The sequence below is a fragment of the Protopterus annectens genome, chromosome 2.part2 (assembly GCF_019279795.1).
Source record: "Protopterus annectens isolate FY-2018-M chromosome 2.part2, PAN1.0, whole genome shotgun sequence".
Lineage (NCBI taxonomy): Eukaryota > Metazoa > Chordata > Ceratodontiformes > Protopteridae > Protopterus > Protopterus annectens.
In genome coordinates this window covers 542,123,920-542,142,336 of record NC_056730.1, presented here as the reverse complement: position 1 = coordinate 542,142,336, position 18,417 = coordinate 542,123,920, and positions in this window count along the sequence as shown.

Below are 18,417 nucleotides of genomic sequence, written 5' to 3'. Positions count from 1 at the left end.
GCGACTCAATGTAACTAATTAAAGAATTATTATCGTCCTCCATGATTGATGTTTGCAAGGAGAGTATTATATTTGCTATTACTTCTGACTGAGAAATGGAATGTCAATTGAGTGCCGAAGGCATCCTCAATTGGAAGAGTTGAGTCTACTTCTCACTGGTGGCTCAGCCAAAAGCCTCATTACTATAGGCTGATTATTAAGCGCAGGAGACTCTATATATATTTTTTATAGTCGATTTAGTACACAGCGCCTATTTGTAGTTCATGATTATTCTTAGTTGGAGATATAAGCATTGCTTTTATGTACTTATTATCAGTTATATGATGTACACTTATTGTTTACTGGCTAACGCTGAACATTAGTTGCTTTTGTAGCTGGATAAGACATATTGATAATTTATGTTAACCAATGATTAACATTATTATACTGTCTTTTAATTTTATTCACATTGAATGGAAGTCATCCTGCCCATATGATTGGATACTAATTTTATTCATGACACTATAAGAAATTAATGTTTTTGAATGTAACCATTGGCCCTCTACTTTTTATTACCAACTTGATTGGATGATTACTTCTTTTTAAAGAGGTGTTTTAGTTATTAAATTTACAATCTGATGAAGGCTGAATAGCCAAAAGCTCTTATCGTTCCTGTTTCTAATACAGTTTGTTGTTAAGTGTTTCATCTTCAATAAACACTTACTTTCATTTCTATCTGGTTGTTTTATTGGAATTTGCACAACTTTGCTGCCGTGGTAGTGCTCTGAAGTTCCTACTTGCTGCTATGTCACAAGATGGGTTGCCAGCTGGCTCACTGACAGAACCAACACTGTGAAAGTAGCAGACTCCAAATCCGACTTCAGACCAGTGACAAGTGGAGGACCACACGGTTCAGTCCTGGTCCTCTCCTGTTTGGTATCTACTTCTCTGATGTACAGGCTAACACAAAAGGTCTTTGGCTAATGAAGTTTGCAGATGACTACAAACTAGGAGCCATAATCGAAATTCCTAACAATGTGGACATCCTACAAAAGGGCCACACTAAGACAGATGTCTGGTGTCATAGCCATGGCCTCAGCTCAATGCCAAAAAGTGCATTGTCATCTCCTTTGGTAAAAACTCTGTACCCATGAACTATCACATAAGTGGTAGTCTACTTAACACTGAAAGTGTGATAAGCGACCTTGGGACACAGGTGGACAGTAGTCTCTCCTTTGATAATCACACTGCCACAGTAGTCAGGAAATCCTTCTGCGTGGCTCACCTCATCGCAAAAGGTTTCTCCTCCAGGAAAAAATAGGTCATCGTTCCCCTCTACTCATCACTCATTAGACCCATTATAGAGTACAACGCCCCTTTTGGTTTGTACCTCACAAGACATCTACAACAACTGGAAAGGCCACAGAAATACCTCACAAAGAGGATTACTGGCCTCAAACAGATGCTCCATTGCATATTGCCTACTCAGAGGTGATCTCTGCCTAACATACAAAGCTATGTAAAACCCAGAGCTGTTGGACATGCTCTACTTAAAGAAATCCCAATCCCTCCAAGCTACAAGCTCTATTGTTTATCACCACAATAAACAGAACATGCTGGAGGGATAGATTCCTGTCCCAGAGACTTCCCATACTCTGGAACAAACTAACTATCTATATCAAACAAAGCTCCTCATTAGCACTCTTCAAGAAAAATCTTGATGACTGGATGGGAAATAGGGAATTCACTGCAGGGATCACCCTTTGGCTCTGCTCGACATGGGCACAGGAAAATAATTTTCTTGGATAACAAAAGCCAGGATACATTTTTGTCTAGGCTTATATAGGCCTTAGGGTCAATAGCTTAGTACCTACCTATGAATCTATGAACCTATGAAATAAAATACTCCACAGCTGACATGGATCTTTAGCAATATCTTCAGCAATAAAATGGCCTCACTCTATTTCCAAAAAAAAAATAGCTACATGGCAGAGAATTTTTGTTAATAATTGGTCATGCCCTTTCATGTGCTTTCAAGAACGGCAAGATGGTAACATGATGGTCTATCAGTGTGCTCTTTCAGTTCACTTATTTAAGTTCAATGTAAGACATCAATATACCCCAATCCATCATAAAGCAGATTGCCTTTCCATGTCATATAGGCCATCCAATGGGCATTTAACTGATGGTTTCAAGATGGATGGCCAGTTGTAGCATACCTTAGTGGGTCTAATGAATAAGTGTGAAAATTAATGAATACAGTATAAATAATGCTATACTCAGGTTTACTTAATGAAACAATTAATACTGTATAAAATCAAGACTAAGCTAAGGCCAGACAGAGTGCTCTTTGAACTTGCTGAAAGGGAGTTTAATATCCAGAAGAGTGTTTCTAGAAAACAGAAAGTTGAGTTGGTAAAGGCCAGAAAGGAGACACTAGCAGAAAGCTGGAGATTGTTGTTTTTATAAAAAAAAAATGAGAGAGGAAGAGATAATTACTAAGAGGTTCAATTAAAAAGAGAGAGAGAGACACAGACCTATTGATGTAGGCACTCTCCCAGCTGTATGAAATTATATTGAAGGTACTGATAGTAAACTTGTATTAAAACATAAGATATTTGTTTTGGGAAGAACCTACATTTTTATCATTTTGTACAAAAATTATATTGTTTTCTAAGACTGGTACTATTTGCTGCCTTTAATATCTTTTGTGGTTTACATTCCTGCCTGTGACAGCTGCGTGTGTGTGCACGCGTGTATGTGTGTGTGCTCGCGCGTGTGTGTGTGTGCATGTGCTTGTGTGTGCGTGTATCTGTGTGTGTGTGTGTGTGTGTGTGTGTGTGTGTGTGTGTGTGTGTGTGTGTGTGTGTGTGTGAGAGAGAGACTGTAGGTACCTATGCAACAGTGGGTACGTAAGGGAAAAGTATTGGCTTGGTTGTTTTAAAAATGTTGTGTGCAATTCAGAAACTTGGAACTGAGCCACTAAAGAACTTTTGATCCATTTGGCTCTTGTGTCTCTCTGAATAACTTGTTATCTCCACAACAAGAAGTATGGATATGAAGAGATTAAGGAGGATGATTCTAGAAAGAGAAAGGAAAATTATTGTAACTCAAGAAATAAAATCAAAACAAAGAAGATATCTTAGTATTATGAGATGTAAACAGTTTATGTTTTATCCTGGAAGTATGGATCAGTGTTGTATATACAAAGATAGTTCTGGTTTTCAGTTAAGTTAACATACATCAGTTCCAGTATTGTCTGCAGAGAAACTAATACTATCCTGTTGATACTGTATATATACTGATACTGAACAATTTGAACAATCAGTCATGTTCTGTATTAGTTGATATTTTACTATGTGCTGTTTCACATGAACAGTTTCATGTGTCTATCTTGGGCTGTGGCTGAAGAGGCTCAATAGTCTAGTTTGCTTACTTGGTTATCAAATTAACTAAATAAAAATATTGCTATGTATGTTTTAGTACTTGCATAAGATGCAGAAGTGCAGCTGACTGGCAGTCATCACCCAAAAACTGTTGCCACCACTGTCATAGCATAGCAGCTATATACATACTGCAACAAGCAAGCCTCCAGTATTTCAGCATAGGAGTGATTGCTAACATAATAGGACAGAAAGCACAAAGCCCTAATAACATGCAAATGATGACTTTTGCATGAGAACTGGCAATGAGTCAAAATTACTAAATCACTCTGCTCATTCCTATATACTAGTCCAGCCTTTATAGACAGAATTGTGCTCATCTCTTTCTTTTAATTGTACAACAGACAAATACATATATGAACACACACACGCACACACACACACACACACACACACACACACACACACACACACACACACACACACACACACACACACACACACACACACACACACACACACATACACACACACACACATATACACACACACATACACACACGCACACACACACACACACACACACACACACACACACACACACACACACACACACACACACACACACACACACACACACACACGCACACACACATATACACACACACACACACACACACACACACACACACACACACACACACACACACACACACACACACACATGTATTCAATGTAAGCTATGCAAATATCAAGTGCATGCATTGATGTTCATCATATCAATCACTGCTGTAGTGACAAAAGCTATCTGGATTATATCCTGCCAATGATATAACAGACGGGCAGATTTCAAAGTTTCAGGGCACCTTCCGTGTGCCCAATTTATCTGGCAGCTTGCGGTAAGTAGACTGAAAGATAAGTTTGGGCACAAAACCTTACTGCTGCCAAAGAATACACTTCCCTGAGGCATTTGAGGATCAATGGTTAGCTTGTGCCTTCCATTGCTGGCCAAATCAGATCCCTTTGTGGGAAAAAACTTCCATTTTGTTAATTTTTTTTATATTTTATTACTCTTCTCTCATCTTTTACCCTGGATCCCTCTGGTGTACCACCTACAGTCACTGTGTACAGGGGGTTAGGCACACCCTCTTCAGCTGTTGGGGTTCCCTCAGTGGGCAAGGAAGATCCACTCTTGTTATTACTGGGTGAGAGAACAGGGAAGGTTTCATTGTTGTGTCAGAATGCTGTGCCAATCCCTTGGAAAGCTGCTGCTGCCATTAGTAGCACTCTTGGTCCCAATTTTTATGTTATAAAGTAACAGAAAACCAAGCATGTATCTACTCATACTCAATTTTCTTTGGATAATAGTAGTTTACTAGGTCTGTCTATGGTTTTAATTCATGCTATTGATCCTTCTTGTAAAGTAGTTTCTGGTAAAAGAAAGGGGGATTGCTCTTTTCCTGAAGAGATTCAAGATTCTGAATCTGAATAGGAAGATGCAAGGATGGATACAAGGTTTTTCCTCAGATTTCTGATTCTGAGTCAGAGGACAGCTCAGTTTCTGATTCTGACTATGGGTGTTTCTCTTTCTCTGACACTATTGCTAGAATGGAGTTGGTTGTTTGGATTTGTTTTTTAGTTGGTGAGGTCATGGGATTTGTTTGGCATTCTGAATACATTGTGACTGTCTTGAGGATGGATATGGGCCGCACCATGGATTTACCAGCTTTTATTTAAGGACTGGTGTCCGATAAAGATGAACATTTGGGCTGAATTAATGCAAATGATTCAGGTACTGTCTCAAATAGCTCTTTAACTTGTGAAAAAGCATTTGAACAACTATGTAATATAATAAAAAACTTTGGGCTTCTGTTTGCCATTTGAAACTTTTGAAAGCTTGTCATTTGAGTGATATTGTCCATGAAGATTGTAAGTGTTTATATAACCAATGGTACATGAGACTGATGAATGTTTGATTAAGGAATGGGCCCAAGAGCAACAGGCAGCGTCCATGATGTTTGTAACTGTGCTCGTGCCATATTATGAAAGACAGATTTCTAAAATTTTGGTCGAAGTTATGCATTCTGTTAAACAAGCTAAGAATTTTGAGGAACAGCCTGAGTATAATAAGTGTTTTATGGATTTTTCATCTGTGCTTAACACTTATGAAAGTGAATTACAAACACGCAAAATAAAAAATTTAAAAGAGACAAGTGCTGACTATCTTAATGGGAGAGCCTTTAGTATCCACAAGTCAATTAAATTTAATGTGGATAAAGAAGACCATTTTCAAGATGACAGGAATAAAAATCATTAAAATAGGCCCCAATCCATTTAAAAAAATAAACAAAACATGGGCAGGAAGTGGTCCTTCTATGAATGATTCATCTTTGGCTACAGAGACTGATGTGGAAGTTTCTAGTGAGTTGCCAGCATCTAAGAAGAAGAACCCTTTGGTACTAGAAGTGCTGAACGGAAACATCCTAGGAGGCCAGTGACATTAGAGGCATTAATTTGCTTAATAGCACCCAAGTAGCTGATCCCTCTATTATACACAATGTTTCTTCTACTGTGCTGACTGTGTGTGAAAAGGAAATGCTGAATAAGGGATTTGGGGTTTGTTCCAACACATATGGTGAATGAAAACTCTTTTGTTAATTATCTTCTATTTTTCTTAGAAAACTGAATTTAATGTTATATTTTTCAGAATGAAAATGCACAGAATGAAACACAGTTTACATTTAGACCATTCAGTGTTCATCCACCTATGAATAAGTATCAGTCTATTTTTCAACAGAAGGTTATGAAAAAATTACATAAGTTGGTTTTAAGGGGAAATTTGACCCCTGAACCATATCAGGCACTAGTGTCTTTAAAAAATAACCACAATGTGGTTATAAATAGTGCTGATAAGGGGGTGCAGTGGTCCTATGGGATTGAGAAACATCTACATGAGGCTATCAGTCAATTATCAGATGCACAGTTTTATCAGAAAATGGTACTAGATCCCTACTTTATATTTTAAAAAAGAATTAGATTATTTTTTGTCCCTAGCATTTGAAGAGGGCATTATTACTAGGAATATAGTACATCATTTGATGGTTGTTGATCCTCAGCTACAATAGTTTTATATGCGTCCTAAAAGTCATAAAAACCTTAAAAACCTTCCAGGAAGACCCATTGTGTCGAGTCATGGTTCTTTTATGGAATCATTATCTGCGTTTCTAACGAAGTATCTTAAGCCTTTATTAATGCTAGAATACAAGATACCACTGAGATTCTTAATATATTTGCAGATACACATTCAGATACCTCTTAGAATGTGTGTACTCTTGATATAAGAGCTTTGTATACAAATATACCCCATTGGGTAGGCTTGCAAGCTACTGATTTTTGGCTAAATCATATGTGTATTTATGAGCCTGGGTTTAGCACCTTTTTTATGTCTAACAGAACAGGTTTTGACAAAAAATGTTTTTTATTTTAATGGAGATTATTAACTCCAACTTAAAGGGATGGCTATGGGGGCATCTTTTGCCCCATTTATGCTGACCTGTTCATGGGATTTATAGAGGAACAACTGATATATGATGTTACACATACTATTTTTTTTGTCAGAAATGGATATATGGAGGTGTTACCTGGATGACTGCTGGCTGGTATGGAAATCTGACATTATATATTTAAAAGAATTTGTCCAGTATTTAAATGATAATAAATGGGGTCTGTACTTTTCCATTTCCTATGATATTCAACAAATTTATTTTCTTGATGTGGTGTGGTGGTTATCAAACAACCTTATGGTACCTTAAATACTACTTTATTTAGGAAGGAAACTCAATATAATAGTTCATTGGTCCCAGATAGCTGCCATCCATCTCATATTGTTAATAATATTCCTAAGTCCCAATTTTTAAGGGTCAAAAGAAAATGTTCATCTCAAGATGACCTGCAAAAAAGTAATAAAGAACTGATATATTTTGTGCTAGGCGATATAAGGATACTACTATACATCAGGCACAAAGCTTTGCACAGACTGTGGACAGATCTGTTTTGTTGAGGTATAAAATACATTCTAAAGATGACCATCAGATCCGATTTATTACTACATTTGGTGCCAGTTCTAGACAGTTTTGTCAGCTGATTAATAAACATTCAGATATTCTTTTGACAGATAAATTTATGTCAAATGTTACCTGTATGATGTCAATTCACATATAGAAAAGGGAAAAGTATAAAAAAAAATTGAATTATTTTAAAACGTCTGTGCCTACTGGTAATAGAGTACAACAGTCTATGGAAGGAACACCTTTAATTGGATCTTTCCCTTGTGGACACTGCACTGCTTGTCAACATGTTATGAAAATTAAAAAATTTTCTTCTGCTAATACATCTGTGGTATTTAATATTACGTGTTTTGTTAACTGTACTTCAGTGTGGGTGATTTATTTGACTGAATATCAATGTTCTGCATTTTATGTGGGACAAACATTGAGACAATTCAAGATTCATATTTAGGAACGCCTTAGTGACATTTGTTGTCATAAAATGCCTAATGCTTTAAATAGACATGCTTTGCAACACCCCACTGCTAAGTTCAGATTTACTTCTATTGATCGTATTACTTTTAAAGGAAGTAATAAATTAGGTTGGCATAATATGTTGCATAATAAAGAAAAGATTTGGATAATTAAGCTAGGGACTTTGTTTCCTCCAGATTTAAATGATATGCTTTAACTGGTGATAGGCAGAGTGTGTGTCTTGTTCTATGTATTTAAGTGTAACTGTGGATGGGATTTTGATTTCTATTTATGTCTACAATGAAGAAGGCTTTTGCCAAAACTGGTCTGTAGCATTTTGTCTATTTATTGTATTTACAATAACTAGTTATTGGTGGTTCACCTATTTTGTGCTGGCTGTTTTTGTTTTGTGACTATTGCTAGAATGTGCCAGTGTTTTCATTGAGAGAACACTGAAGTTTCTCAGTCCTTCAGAAAATACTATGAGTTGTTTAAAAAAGGATTTTCTAGAACCTACATCCATTCATCCTGTTCTGTCTGCTTTAGAAGATGTATTTGCTGCTGTTTGTAATTTTCCTTATAGTCAGAGGGCTGCCCTTAAAAAGACAGATAGGATGTATGCACTTCCTAAGTCTTTTACGTTTTTATACACTATTTGCAAAACTGACCCTGCAGCTATAGCTTTCGTGGATTCCACTACTGCTAAACACTTTGTTAATTCCACTCCTACTCTTTCTAAGGGATGGGATGTTATGGGAAAGTTATTGATGGGTAGGAGAAAACAATGTATACTTCTGCATCTTTGATTTTAAGAATTTTGAATTGTCAGGCTCATACGTTAAAGTTTATTGTGACAAATTGTGAAAGTATGAGGAATGTTTTATCTGCAGTTTCTTCTTGTTAGGAAAAAAATCTACTCATAGTCTTCAGTGTGTGTGTATGACTCAAATGACACTTCTTCCATGACTATGGTCACTGGTACTATTTTGAGGAGGTTTGCATAGTTGCATTCTCAGAACATCCCAGATTATGTTAAAATGAGATTTTAAATTCTCCGTTGGATAGAGATTTAGGATTCGGCCCCTCTGCTGCAGAGATGACCAAAACGTGTGACGAAAGGGGCAAGCTGATCCAAGAAATCTCTAAGATTTTTAACCATCCTTTTCCAAATTTCCAAGGGATTTTCTAGCTCCTTAATGTTGTTGTTTGTCTTTCGGCTTTTTCCCGGTAAGGGGTTGCCACAGCGGAACTCCGGTCCACTAATGATTGTCAGTAGATTTTTACAAAACGCTGAGGTGCCAGCTCAACGCCCAACCTTCAACGAAGGCACTCCCATTTACGCACAGATATCTTTCGAACGCTACCCAACCACGGGGAGGACATGCAGACTCCACACAGAAGGCACTCTGAAGCCAAGCAGAGAATTGAACGGGAGAACCTCTTGCTGTGAGGTAACAACGCTACCACCGTACCACCACAGCACACTTCTAGCTCCTCAGTGAATTTTGCAAAAAACTGAATAAACAAACTCAACAAAATGCAGGTAAACAGAAGTTTAAGAAGAGAAGGCAAGGGGTTCTAAAAAGAAGTCTCAAACTTTACAAAACTAAGGAGAATCCAACAGGTCTGTATGACTATTCAAGGCACCTTGTGAACTCCTCCCACCCCGCCACCCCCTTTTTTTTTATTTCAGAAAGTCTGAATTTCCATTCTTCTCTTTGGCAACAGATAGGTCCAGACATACGGGTTATGAAAATTATTCATCAAAATTGCAGATAGCAGTAGGAGTAAATTATTCCTTTCCAGGGGCAATTTCTCATCCTCCAAATCAGATTCTTCTGTTTCAACTATTTTTTTTCTTTGCATGCTATTTGAAGGAGTGATCAAACAAGTTCCTCCTTCCCAATCGAGGAAGGATTTTTATTGAAGGATGTGCCTAGTGCTAAAGAAAGGAAATTCTTGAAGACCAATTCTGGCTCTTTCTTCCCTAAACTTGTTTGTGATAGTGCCCATATTCAAAATGGTGCCACTGCATAACCTGTTACCTTTTCTTCCTCTTTCAAGTTTCCTGGCAACACTAGACTTAAAAGATGCATATCATCACATCTCTAGTCATCCAGACTTTCAGATGTTTCTTAAGGGTTTGCGCATTTGGATCAAATTACCAGTTCTCTGCCTTTGGGCTATCCACTGCACCAAGAGTGTTCACAAAGTGTCTAGCTCCAGTTATAGCTCATTGCAGACAACATGGTATGCACATTTTTCCATATTTAGATGACTTGCTTGTCTCTGCGGAGTCTTTTTCAAAGTGACAGGAATCTCTCTCTCTCTCTCATGTGAAAGATCTCTTACACATGCTGGGATTCCAAGAGAACATTCAAAAGTCTTTCTTGACTCTTTCGGACAGAATTGTGTTCCTGAGATGTCAACTAAAGATCTCAGTTCAAAGAGCTTTTCTTCCACAGGAAAAAATAGATCTCTGTCTAGATTTATTTCTAAGGTTTTCGACTCAGACTTCAGTTTTTGAAAGGGAATACCTCAGGATTCTGGGTCTCGTGGCTTTTATGATTCTCATAATACCCCTTCTAAGACTCCACATATAAAAGTTACAGTAGTATCTGAAATCTCTTTGGTCCCAGCAGCAACACCCTTTATCTTTTCAAAGATTTTGTCAGAAGAGAAATCATTTAGAGGAGATAACAGATATTCTTAAATCCAGGTCTCCCCTTGTCCCTCACTGCTCCAAAGCAGTCAGTCTCCACAGATGCTGTTGGACTTTACTTGGGGAGCAGATTCAGGAAAGATAAAAGTGTAGGGGGTGTGAGACACCAAGGACAGATAGAAGCACATAAATATAATAAGTATGCTTGCCCTAATCAAGACACTCAAGTCTTGAACCATCTTTGGTCCCCTGGACTCTTTAAGTGGTTGCAAACAATACCATAGTTATGTGGCACATGAACAGGTAGGCAGGAAGAAAGATGTATCCCATGTGTAGGCTAGCCATATTAGCATGGAATATAGCTTTATAGCACAGTCTTACTCTACAGGCATCCTATATTCCATCAGAGTAAATTATGTGGCAGACAAGCTGAGAAAGACTGGGACAGACCCTCACAAGTTGAAATTAGATTAGGGGATCTCCCAAGATTTGATTCATCCGAGGGGAGTTCCTTAAGTAGACCTCTTTGCCTCCTCTCTAAGCAATCAACTGGCAAGATTCAGTTCCAGGACTCCATGCAAGAAGGCCTGGAAGACACATTTCATTTCTTTTCTTTGGACAGGAATGCTCCTATATGCTTTTCCACCCTCTCCATTAATATCCAGTGTACTTCTAAAGTTTCAGAAGGAATCCCCCAAGATCACTGCGGTGACTCCATTCTGGCTCAGGCAACCATGGTTCTCCCTTCTTTTGGAAAAGGCCAGGGGTAGTTACCACAATCTCCTTCACAGATTGGACCCACTCACACAAGAACAGGGATGCCTCCTCTCTAAGCAATCAACTGGCAAGATTCAGTTCCAGGACTCCATGCAAGAAGGCCTGTAAGACACATTTAATTTCTTTTCTTTGGACAGGAATGCTCTTATATGCTTTTCCACCCTCTCCATTAATATCCAGTGTATTTCTAAAGTTTCAGAAGGAATCCCCCAAGATCACTGCGGTGACTCCATTCTGGCTCAGGCAACTATGGTTCTCCCTTCTTTTGGAAAATGCCAGGGGTAGTTACCACAATCTCCTTCACAGACTGGACCCACTCACACAAGAACAGGGGTGTTTGATACACCCTGACCCCGTCAACTTCAATTGACTGCCTGGATGATAGGTTCTTAATTCCTTTTAAGTACCTGTTTACAGGCGGTGTGCAACAACTTCTAATGGAGGCAAGAAAGCTTGCTACTAGAAAATTATATATTAGCAATGGAAAAGATTTTTTAATTGGTGCCAACAACGTAACCAGCACCCATTCAGAGATAGTTGTTCTCTGGTTCTACAATGTTTGTGTGAGTTACTATCCTATGGCCTTTCTTATTCCTCTATCAAGATTCATTTATCAGCAATTTCATCATGTCTGCCCAGGATCCTCCTATTTCAATCCAGTCTAATGCAAAAATGTTCTTGATGGGGTTTTGCATATGAGGTCTCCAAGAAAACTGGTGACCCCCTTGGGATCCTAATTTTGTGTTAGAGAAACAAGCACTTCCTGCATTTAAAACAGCTAATCTATCTGACTTGAGGTTCTTAACAGTTTTACTGATTGCTCTACCCTCTTCAAGAAGGATATATAAGTTGCTAACGCTTATGGTGCATCAACCCTATCTCATTTTCCATAGGGACAGGTTTTCTTTAAGAAATAATCTTTCTTTTATGCCTAAAGTAGTATTTGAGTTTACTTTAAGCCAAACTATTCATTACTTTAAGCCAAACTATCCATTTTCCCATTTTCTTTCCTGAATCTAAAAATTAGGCAAAAAGGATACTCCATACCTTGGATTTCCACAGACAACTCAATTACTATCTTGCCAGAACTGAATCTTTCACATCTTTGGATTGGTTGTTCATTTCTTGTGAAGGTTAGCAGAAAGGAGAATGTGTGTCAAAACAGACTATTTCCAAATGGTTGACTAAGGCTATTAATTTTCATTATACTCAGCATAACAAAACTATTCCGGGTAGGGTCAAGGCCCACTCTATCAGAGCCCTGGTTTCATCTATGGCTTTTAGGCAAGGGATGGAATCTAGAAGTATTCTAGAAGCTGCCATTTGGTCCTCTGTACATACTTTTACAAAACACTCTAAGCTTGATTCCTTCTCTAGGTCCATATCAGGCTTTGCTAGGAACATACTCCAGGGGCTCCTGGAATATTCTCCTTCTAATTCCCAAATGTAGCAAAAAAAGCGGTGAAGGAACGCCAAAACCACCGCTCACCCACAACACAGCAACACTCCAAAAGGCTGCCTTCGCTCAAAATGGAAGTAATATAACTCGAAATAAAGTCACCACATCCAGTGGTACAAATACTAAAATTAATTTATTGTAACAAGAAACGTTAAGCACTTTGTATTCCTTATGTTCCACTTATGCCAGCTACTGCAGAGAATCCATCATGTCCATCACTGCATGTCTTCTTATCCTTCTCCCTGACATAATCGTGTCCTTGTGCATGTGTTGGTCTGTCATGATTCTTCTGGATGTCTCTCTTGGAATTGGTAATGGAGTATACAAGGTTTGAAGGTAGGGAGCAGAGAAGGTGCCCTGTCTGAAACAGAAGTGGGTGGTCTGGACAAAAAGAAGGTAAAGTGGTTAGTTTACTTAGACTGCTAGAATGGAAACCATATGCCAGAAAAAAGGTTAATGATCCATTTCCTATGTCTGTGGCAGCCCAACTGCAGGCAGTAACTAAAATTGAAAACTACAGGGGACTACAGGCCATGTTATCTAGCTTACAGGAGTAACATTTGCATCAGTACCTGTAGCATATGTCTGGATATAATGACAATACAGTAGACACAGCCTTAGGAAATTCACAGCCTTAGGAAATTGTTAACAGTATAGTGCATGTGCCAAGATATTACTCAGTGGCCATATTCTGGTGAGTATGCTTCACGTGTCTTGTGTCTTCATTCTTTCGTTACTAAGGTGTACTTAACTGTATATCTATATCGTACTGGATATAAAAGGGCAAATAGCACCAGATACTTGCACACACACACACACACACACATATACACATACATATATGCACAAGTACTAATGCACATTGGCAGATGTTTGGTTCTATTGGACTTCCTATTTAGTGTCAGAAGCTGAGAATCTTGTAGCAGAAGAGAGAGAATCAGAATGTGGCATAATGTAGAGAAGGCTCTAATTATTCAGCAACAGATCTTGCAATGATACTTTAAAGAAAAATAAGAAAAAGGAAAATAAGAAAGACACAGGATACTGACATACCTGTCAGTGCGTTGGAAATATGCAGTAATGATGTCATTCACATCACCCAGAGGAACAGTTCTAAAAGTCCATTAATTATTACAGTATAAAGGATGTTTTTGTTCCCATGTTTGCTAGAAGTCAGAAAGGTGGTTTCATTATGGGGATACGGCATTAACATTTGCAAGTGATGAGGTCATCTTTGCAGATCACGGATTTTTGCAGAATACAATCTGCTGCTAGTCACACAATTTCTCATTCCATGTGGACAGTGAAGCATCATACTGTTTCCCTGCTCTGCTGCCATGGCAAATTGCAATTTAGAAATATATATGACTATATTGCAATGACTGCAGAGTATCATCTGCATACTTAACAGGTGGCAGAGGGATCAGTTCCTGCTGTGCTTGCCACACAGTACAGTGTGCTCTACTCTGTATTGCATGTTTCCTTGGAAGTGCTGGTTTGTCTGCCCATTTTTGTTACAGCTAAGGACTTCACCATGATGTAATTGCTGTTAGGCCCTTGCTCACTGATGGCCTTCTGGACAAAACTTCAGGAAAGATTGGACACTGGGTACATTTTCCAGATTTTAAGTGAGACTCATCAGCACTTGAACTCACATAAATTTTCGCTGCTAATTCAGAAGCATACTGCATGATATACACATTTAGGAATTGTGGAACATATGAATACTGACTGCATACCTGGACTATAACAGTACTTCAATAGATTAGGGCTTTTGTTTGAGTTTTGCAAAACACCAGTATATGGTCTCAATCAGGTACCAGTACTATGAACATACATTTTTCTAAGATGTTTGCATGTCTATTGCAAATCTTGTTTTAGCATTTCATGTATATATATCTATATATCTATATATATCTATATCTATATATATCTATATATATATATATATATATATATATATATATATATATATATATATATATATATATATAAAACGATCTTACTTTCACATCTCCACTCCCATTCTTACATATTGTGATTTAGAATTTTCATATTTTGTTCAGAATTCTTTCTAGCTCTTCCCTTTGCCTCAAAACATTGTCATTTTGACTTCTTTAAGAAGTGGAAACTTTGGATACAAAAGTATAAGCTGCGCTAAGATGCATCTCACTGTAAATAGAAATGCAGATCATTCAGTAAAGGTGCAGCATGAATGTTCCTTCATGTTACTGGTGAAGAAACATTCAAGGTATTGTGGACTTTTAGCTTCATTGAAATGTAAAAAGAGAAATAAACAGTACTAAGTGAAGCGCTTAGGTATATTTTGAGCTAGAGAAAATTTTCCATATGCAAGATACTTATTCTTAAGTACTAGTTAAGGGATGCATGAGGCTGTACAGTAGATATAAAAAGTGTACACACCCCTGTTAAAATGCCAGGTTTTTTGTGATATAAAAAAATGAGACCGCAATAAATCATTTCAAAACCTTTCCCACTTTTAATGTGACCTATAACCTGCACCGTTCAATTGAAAAACAAACAAATCTGTTAGGGGAAAAATATAAAAAATAAAAAACATAAAATAAGCTGGTTGCATAAGTGTGCACACCCTTAAACTATTACTTTGTTGAAGCACCTTTTGATTTAATTACACACCTGCCATCAATTAAAGAGACTCTGATTAACCCCAAATAACGTTCAGCTGTCCTAGTAGGATTTGCCTGACATTTACTCAGTTACCTGCTACAACAAAAGCCATGGTTCGCAGAGAGCTTACAAAGCATCAAAGGAATCTCATTGTTGAAAGGTATCAGTCAGGAGAAGGGTATAAAAAAATTTCCACAGCATTGGATATGCCATGGAACACAGTCACGACAGTCATCAAAAAGTGGAGAAAATATGGGACAACAGTGACGTTGAAAAGAACTGGACGTCCCTCCAAAATTGCTGAAAAGACAAGATGAAAACTGGTCATGGAGGCTGCCAAGAGACCTACAGCAACACTGAAGGAGCTGCAGGAATTTATGGCAAGTACTGGTCTACATGTGACAACAATCTCCCGTATTCTCCATATGTCTGGAATATGGGGTAGGGTTGCAAGACAGAAGCCATTTCTTACACAGAAAAGCATCCAGGCCTGGCTAAAATTTACAAAACAATACAGCAAGTGTCCCAAAAGCATGTGGGAAAATGTGTTATAGTCTGATGAGACCAATGTTGAACTCTTTGGCCACAATTCCAAAAGGTATGTTTGGCTCAAAAACAACACTTTGTATCAACAAAAGAACACCATCCCCATGGTGAAGCATGTTGGTAGCAGTATCATGCTTTGGGGTTGCTTTTCTTCAGCTAGAACTGGGGCTTTAGTCAAGATGGAGGGAATTATGAACAGTTCCAAATACCAGTCACTTCTGGACCAAAGCCTTCAGGCATCTGCTAGAAAGCTGAAGATAAAGAGGAATTTCACCTTTCAACACAACAATGACCCCAAGCATACATCCAAATCCACAAAAGAATGGCTTCACCAGAAAAAAATTAAAGTTTTGGAATGACCCAGCAGAGCCCAGACCGAAATCCAATAAAAAATCTGTGTGGTAACCTGAAGAGGGCTATGCACAAGAAATACCCTTGTAATCTGACAGATTTGGAGTGCTTTTGCAAGGAAGATTGGGCAAATCTTGCCAAGTCAAGATGTGTCATGCTGACAGACTCCTACGCAAGAAGACTGAATGCTGTAATTAAATCAAAAGGTGCTTCAACAAAGTATTAGTTTAAGAAATGTATATTGCAAACCACACTATACTTCATGTGCAAGCTAAACATCTTCGGTATACTTAAAAGAACAAGAGAGTATATTTTAGATTATATAATCTAATCTGTAGCCATTTTTAAAGATGTTGATCAGCTGAAATAAGTCTGTAGCAAGGTTTGCATGTTGTTACATTGACTGTCTATCATAGAGGGATAAAGCCCTGACTATGATTGTGACAACGAAAATTCGATCAGCAACTGAAGCATTGAAAGAGTCATGCTGATGAGAGCTGGATTTAGGATAAAATTCCATCTCTCTTGCTCTTGAAGGAGGCACTAATGGTCTGTTTGCTGCTTTTCTTCATGTAAGTGTGGCTTATAGGTGATAGAGTCATGGGTAGAGATGTGGGCTTTGCTTACCAAGACAGTAATAGGAGATCTTATTAACATGTGCTGGGAAGACACACATGCAGTGACAGGGCATAATAGACCCTTGTGGTGATACTGGTGCCCATAATAGCTTCCAAGGGTAGTATTAAAGCTTAATAGAAAAAACTTTGATGGTTGCATAATTGATGGCTTCCACGATCAACATTCACCCTATGGGGAACAAATTGCCTGACTGATGAAGGCGGGTTGGTGAACAGCAAGCAATGTGAGGAGGCCCAAAAGCATATACTAAAAAATGGTTTGCATGTCACTAAGTCAAAAGAACAGAATAACACTGACATTGTAAGGGTACATTTGAAATGTATAACTTGATTACAGTACAAACATCTGACAATAGGGAGTTGGAACAGATAGGAAAGGGTAATGAATGTCAAATGCCAGGTTTCTGAGTCTGGCAGGAGGGACGGGTGGTCCTGTGGTTGTTTTACTGCATGCAAGTATAGAGTTGCAGATGAAACAGCCATAACCAGAGAAGTGGGCTTGGCTCACCAATGGTAACAGCTGCCCTCAGCAGCATGTGGTTTGAGGCACTTTTATGCAGGAGCAGGACATAGTAGGCCATCACAATGATGTGAGTGCCCAGGTCAGGTGACATGCATGGGGATAAGGTCTAATAGAAAATCCCCCACCCTTACCCCACATACCCCCAGTGGCTTCTAACCTAATGGCCTCCATCATCAGCTCTCACCCTGCAAGAAACAAAATGTGATGACTGAAGGCAGAAAGTTGTTAGTCAGCAGGCAGAAGTGGCACAAAAATATAATGAAAAAGGATTGTGTGCTGCTGAGTAAAAAAAGCAGAATAATACAGACATTTTATAAGTAAAGATGAAATATGTAACTTAAATGCAGTACAGACTTCTGGCAATTCTGTGTCTGCTGTAAATGATTTGGGTCTAAGAAACTTGTGATGCAAGGCTTGCAATGATCCATTTATCCAATGAATGAGTGTTGAATGTGACATTTGTCCAAAAGGTATCTTAATGTCACTGACTATGTCTAAAACTGTATATAAATTACCACTCACTCTTCTGATGTATTCACGCCAAAAGGTAACTATATTGGCCATGTTTTGCTTACTAGGAGGTACAGGTGGAGAAGGTACAAGTTAATATTCCATGTAGTGTCCTTGAAAATCAGATATAGAAATCAATATCCTGGGTCATAATGCCTAAGAAAAATTTAGCAATTAAACTGTGCAAATTTAAAATTTGCACATTTGTTTAGGAAGCAGCATGAATTTTATCAAATATAAACTCAAGGTTTCTAATATTGCTAATAATGACATTATGAAAAGCAGCTGGAAAGACAGCAAAAATGTTCAGCTAGTGGCATACATCTTTCATCCAGGACATTTACAGAATATTCAAGAAATGCAAAAAATTGTGATAGTATTAGCAGGTGTAACAATGCTAATACAGCTATGACTACATCT